At 40.0% G+C, this 6,546-nt stretch overlaps 1 long non-coding RNA gene across 1 annotated transcript in view; it reads right to left on the bottom strand.

Moving 5' to 3' along the window:
* LOC129194434 (uncharacterized) overlaps positions 1-1,261 on the bottom strand; it is a 119,295-nt gene extending 118,034 nt beyond the window's left edge. The window contains exon 1 of the long non-coding RNA XR_008573761.1: positions 110-1,261. This is a non-coding gene — a long non-coding RNA (uncharacterized LOC129194434). The remainder of the gene's footprint in view (positions 1-109) is intronic.
* Positions 1,262-6,546: the final 5,285 nt, after the last annotated feature.

Below are 6,546 nucleotides of genomic sequence, written 5' to 3'. Positions count from 1 at the left end.
TTTATAGCATCCCATTCTAAAAAGACCGATATTTTTTCCCGAACAAACATCTGAAGTCCGGGAAACAAACCTCCCAAGCCGATTGTTGTGCCAAGGAAATGTCACTTACTGTAGTCAAAATCCAGAATGCCTGAGGATGTCCTTTTTCCTTCTCTGGTTGCATCCGTCTCACACAGCTTGTCCTGTGCGCCACTTTGTGTATGTGTGTTTACGCCACAACCCTTTTCCCGTCTCCTGATCCTGCATCCACTGCGTCTGTGGGGATGAAATGAAGATGGCGTTACTCCCGCTGACTTCAGTGGTGTCATGTATCAGCGAGAAAGACAATCAGATCGGAAAGTGTGTCTTTGTGTCTTTTTTTTCCCTCCATCCAGTGTTTGTGTGTCCTTTCAGAGCCAATTTACAAGTGCCTGAACTTCTCTCTGTTGTGTATTTAAATTACTAAAAAAAAAAAAAAAAAAGACTCCCTGTATTGAATTAGACCCATTTTTTACGCTTAGTATTTTTACCTCTGTAAAAAAAAAAATAAGAGCAAAAATTATATTATATATATATATCAAGTGTATGTTGTACATTTTTATTTCTATTTTTTTTAATAACTGTTTCTAACATGTACGATGGATGTAGCTCTTGCTTTTGAGAAGGAACAGGAAGTACTTTGTAGATAGCAAGTGGTGGGAGGGGCTGAGGGGGAGGTGTCTGTGAGAAAACTGAAGTGAAATGCGTGTCTTTGCCTTCCGCCTCCAATAAAAGAGAGAAAACATCGAAAGCACACGTCAGGCTGATGATTGTCACGACCAAGCTACACTTCCTCTCACACATTTACCAATATTAAAAAATTAATTTCCGTCGTACAAGTCGCTACTTTTTTTCTTAAACTTTGAACTCTGCAGTTTATACAGCAGTGTGGCTAATTTGTGGCTAGATTCTAATCTCGGGACATGGCCTTGACTTCGGAGCTACTAGCTCTTTCTTTGGCAGGAACCAATCACGAGCTCTCAGTGCACTCACGACACACTTGTCAAGCCATTGGCAATCGCAGGAGGTCTCATTAAGAAAAAAAAGTTGGAATTTCCCGAGAATAACATATTATGATTTTAGTAGCATAAAGTTGAAACATTAAAGATAAAATGTGTTTTTTTGTGAAAATATTATGAGAAACATACAAAACAATGAACAAAGTTGCAATTTTGGGACAATTAATTTGCGGGAAAATGTTACGTTACAGGAATAGAATCAAAATATTATGGGAATAAATTAGGGATGCTCCGATCGATCGGCCAGATCGGATCAGTATCGGGCGATTTCCATAAAAAATCGTGTGCTCGGCATATGCCGATAAAACGCCTGTGGCTAGCACTATTGCAGCCCGCAGCGACGCTCTCGTGCAGTGTAGCGTCTTCACCTAACTAACGTCTTTGGCAGTGTCGTCTTCCCACTTCCTTCAAAACAAAAACAATCATCCGAACTGCTAACACATGGCACGGAAAATACGGCATTTGAAGAACAACAACGGAGTATGATGAGTTTTGGAGGCTAACGCAGGCTAACACTCGCCCGTATGTGCGTGACAGTCAGGCGGCTAAGCAAATAACCCAAAAAATAATAAATAAATTCATCGGACGAGATGAGCAGCCAATCTCAGCCGTGGAAGACATTGGGTTTGCCAAAGTCTTATCCTCTGGAAGTTTAACAGTGATATATGTTGTCTTCCAAAAAGTAAGTCAAATGTATTTTGGTCTAAATTAAGGTGATTTTAAGGTGTTTTTTTCATATCATTTAGCCAGTGGCAGGGGTGCAGCCAGGAATTCTGGGTCCCATGAAAAAAAAAAAAAAAAAAAAACATGTTGCCCCCCAATCCCTTACTTAATTACTAACTTCATGAGTAATTATCGATCTTTGGGTATAATTAGACTCTGAATCTGAATGTATAATTAATCGATGTGAACAGTATCTGTATCAGTATCGGACGATTTCAGTCCTGGATAATCGAAATCGGCAGTTTAAACCCTAAATGGAGCATCTCTTCAATAAAGTCAGAATTACCAGAAAAAAATTTACAAGAAGAAAGTTGAAATAGTTGGGGGGAAAAAACAAACAAAAAAACAGCAATTTTAGGAGAACAAAGGAGTATTCTCATGAGAAAAAAGTAGCAATTTTATGAGAATAAACTTATAATATTATGAGAAAAAATGTCATATTATTCATCCATTCATTTTCTATGCCGTTTATCCTAATTAGGGTCGCGGGGGTATGCTGGAGCCTAGCCCAGCTGACTTCGTGCGAGAGGCGGGGTACACCCTGGACCGGTCACCAGCCAATGGCAGGGCACATACAGACAAACAACCATTCACACTCACATTCACACCTATGGACAATTTAGGGTCGCCAATTAAGCTAACATGCATGTCATAGGAGTAGCATAAATTTGAAATATTACGGAAAAAATATATGTTTCTTAAGTTGTAATACTATGAGAAACAAAATGTGTAATTTTCGGACTATTAGGTTGGGAAAAGTTTAAATTTTATGAGAATAAAGTCAGCACATTAGAATTACAGAAAGCTGAAATATTTGGAAAAAAAATGTAAAAACTACAAAAATGGAGGAAAAAAAAGAGCAAAGACCAAAGTTCATACTAATAATACACTTTTTCACCTAGGTCACATGGATGAGATGCAGTTTTTTCTAGAAGTCTATACGGTATATACTGTATAACTTCTTAGCATATATCAAAGTGGCCCTTTGCATCCTTGCATCATTTTTCAGTATGTGGTCCTCAGTCAAAAAAGTCTAGACACCCCTGATTTAGAACAACACATTTAACTGTGGGACTTCTGACACTTATTCCTCCTAGAGACAAGCCATAGGAGGTGACGTGCGAGGTTGTAAAATGCTATCAACCAATTTGGGGTAAAGGTTTTCAGGCCGGGTTCCAGACTCAGGAGTTAAAGTTTCTATCTGAACAATCGCCATCTTTTGTTGCATCCAACCCCCCCCCACAGCTGCCTCCGCTCCTCAGCAGGAACACGTGATAGCCATCGAGGGCTGTTTCACTCAGGATGTCTCTGGAAAAGCATGTGGGCGATAATGATGGTGAAAGGGAGGGGGGCTCTGGAGAGAAAAGAGAAGAAAAAGACGGTCCCGGAGGGCTTTTGGTGGGCCTTGCTAAGCGGCTCAGCGACTGCAAACAGCATCACGGTCCACATGTGCAAACATTTAAGATATCTGCTCTGGTAATGGGGTCAGCATGGCCCCTCTGCGAGCACACGGTGCGCAGCAGCAGCAGCAGCAGCTCACTTCCCAGCACACTTTAAGCGAATGGCTGCCTGGTTGCTGAGCTCTCATTTCCAAAGATAGGCAGGCGCAGAGAGTCACTGGTCTCACATGTGCATACACAAGCTTTGCTCCAGCTTGAAAACAAACTTTAAAGACACTTGCATGTTTTTGCAGGTTGACTTGGAGTTAAAACATATTAGGAATACAACCAAACATTTCCAAGCGCATAGCAGAGTGTCATTCTATTTACACTCAAAGACCAGAACATAAGTTACACCTTTCAAATCCAATTTCAAGTCGTTGTTTTTTTTCCCCATTAGCCTATTTAAGTACACGAGAGTCAAAATGTTAGAAACAGCACCACAATAATAAAACATATTGTGAAAAGAATACCTCTCTAACAGTCAACATTAACTTTACAGGCCTATGCAACAGGTGGGACATTTGTTCAAGTTGCAACCACAAAAACGGCATAATCACGACGGCAACTCAAACCAATAATGCAATAAGGCTACATTGCATTCCAATACAGTACCCCCACCGTGCACATAAAGCCAACAAAACTAGGTAGAATATTTTATTAGAATATATAGCGTAGCCATGTGAAATTAAAACAACAAATACATCAACTGATAAAAACACAAAATGTGGCAACAGGCTGATTATAGACATAGCTGCTGTATTGGATGGCATCAATACAACACAATGATTATATTGTGCAATTTTACCTAATGTACACAACAGATTTTGCAATGTTACTGACAACTTCACTAGTACTACTGCGCATTAGGAGTGAATAATAAATAGCAATAATGAGCGTTTGCTAATGCTAATGTTAATGCTAATTGCTACTGGAGAACCGATTACGTAAGGGCAGTAGCCTAGGTGCAGTGCATGAAGATTCAGTCAAACTGCAATAAAGAAACATCGTGGCGTGTTTACAATTATGCATTTTATCTGTTAATAAATTCTTTATGACTTATAACACACTTGGGACTCGCGTTATCGTCTAGAAATAAGCAATTTGAATAGTTTGCTCTGCAGCCATTTTGAGTCCAATTTACTTACCAGTGATTAGCGGCAGTCTTCAGGTTAAAGTTGACGTCACTGCTTGTCCAAAGCATTATCTTCCACATCTTTAAAACTTTTACTCATAATTCTTAAGTTTCACTTGTTCTCACATTCGGAATGGGTGAATGAACGTGTTTTTACTTGGCTAGACAGTCATCGCTACTTTGACGTTCCCGGCGTTCACCAACACGAAAGTCATGTGACCCGTTACAACCAATAACGTTCGACCTGTGATTGACGTCATTGAATAAACGAATAAAAATATATAATTCCCTTACTTTTTCCCATGTAGTACATTTAAAAACACCAACTTTTACCGTGTGAATGCATCTGTTTTTAGTCGTTGAATGTACATTATTATATTTTAACCAATATTTTTAACCAATAGCGTTCGTTTTGGGCTGTGGCGTCACTGTAATTTAAATGCCTTAGCAAAGTTACTCAGTTGAAAATGAACTTTACTGGAGTACAGCAAACTTATGTATTTCAAGCCTTCATATGCAAGTGTGGAGTCTTGTGGTCAAAGTTTTGATTCTCATCGAAAGCCAGGCAAAAAAAAAAAAAAAAAGTAGAAGTTCTAAAAAACACAAGCGTGCATTGAGGAGCTGTTTAAGAGCTTTCGGAGTGTGTCATGAGCTTTATCCACACATGGAATTTGCCTGTGAAATTGCAGTCAAAAAAGTGTTTCTCCTCTCTCGCTCCACTTGAATGTTTGGGCTTTTTTGTTTTTCGATATGTGGACACTACAAGCCTGTTTTGCGCTCTCATTAATTCACATTTGTGCTCCCAGGCTGGCAAGATTCCTCCTAAAAGACTAAAAGTCTTGTCTCTAAAAATCCTAGCCAAAACCATGCAGCCTCTCATGAGTTCATGAAAAGTTAAAACATTTGGTCTCAGAGCAAAAATGTCTTTGTCTCTTGGGTGAAATGTCTCTGAATAACAGCATATACAAATATAAATCATATAATATAAACAGATCTGGAGCAAATGACCTTCCCTTTTACTGTGACTTCCTCTAGATTGTGTCCAGAGAGGAACTTCAAACGGGCCCTCGGAGGTAAGAGTTCAGGGTCGGAGGGGAAGTGGAGGGAGTCGAGGGATTAAAATGAAACTAGGCCCTTTTATTTAAATTTATTTCAGGCACGGAAAGAGAGCCTCTTCCTCTGGCGGCGCCAGTCCTTTGCCACTGATCCATTTTCTCTTCCTCATCCATTTACCTTTAAACATCTTCACTTCAGTCGTCAGGCTTAAAATAAGAAGATTGTAGTGGATTATTTCTTTGTTGCAGCAATGCTCCATGACAGTAAATAAAGCGACAACCCGTGGTCGATGAGCGGACTGCCATCCCTGCATGACCAGCATGAGGCGGTGGTACCAGGCCGTTTATGGTTCTTCCACATGTTTCAGATTATTTTAAATCTTCATTTAATTTAATGAAAAAGCAGGCAAAAAGTGCAAAAAAGTCTTCCAGTAACTCATTTGTATGAATGCGTGTGGATAATTTAAATAATTTAAACAAAATACAAAAATGAAGTACACTGATAGTGATCCATATAAAATTGTGTCTCATGTTCGACACAAAAAAAGTCTGGCAGGACTACTATGGGTAGACCGCCACCCCACAGCAATGTGTGACCAGCATCAGGAGGTGCCAGGATGTAGTGGTTGTGTGGGGTTCTTCCACATTCTAATGAGTGTCTTCACCTTTTGAAATCATCATTTAAAAGGGGAAACGTGCGTTAAAGGTTGTTGAGCTAATGATAACAGTTTGCCTTGTCTGAATTCCTGAGGAAAAAAAATCCAAACTGAAGACGCATGCCAATTCTGGTCGGTGCTGACGTATAGTTTGAATGTGATCTAAATAAACGTGTGTCCTGTGTTCTAAGCACAACAAAAACTAAGAGTGGACTGCCACCCCGTAGCAGTGTGTGACCAGTACAGGTGGAAGGCACCAGGCTGTTGTGGTTCTTCCACACGCCGCCAAGGCTCATTTAAAAAAAGGGAAATGTGCCCTAAAATGGCTGAAAACTGACGGCGCTTCCGCTGTCCCACAGCAGTGTCGGACCAGCATGAGCAGAAGATGCCAGGTTGCTGTGGCACATTTTACCAAGCATCTTGACAGTTTCAAAACCATCATTTAAAAGAGGAAATAACGCGCCTTAAATGTTGTCCGTCAAAATGGCTGCAAATGAAAAC

This window comes from Dunckerocampus dactyliophorus, chromosome 14, assembly GCF_027744805.1.
Source record: "Dunckerocampus dactyliophorus isolate RoL2022-P2 chromosome 14, RoL_Ddac_1.1, whole genome shotgun sequence".
Lineage (NCBI taxonomy): Eukaryota > Metazoa > Chordata > Actinopteri > Syngnathiformes > Syngnathidae > Dunckerocampus > Dunckerocampus dactyliophorus.
Note: the sequence above shows the minus strand (reverse complement) of the source record. Positions and strands in the feature narration are given on the sequence as shown.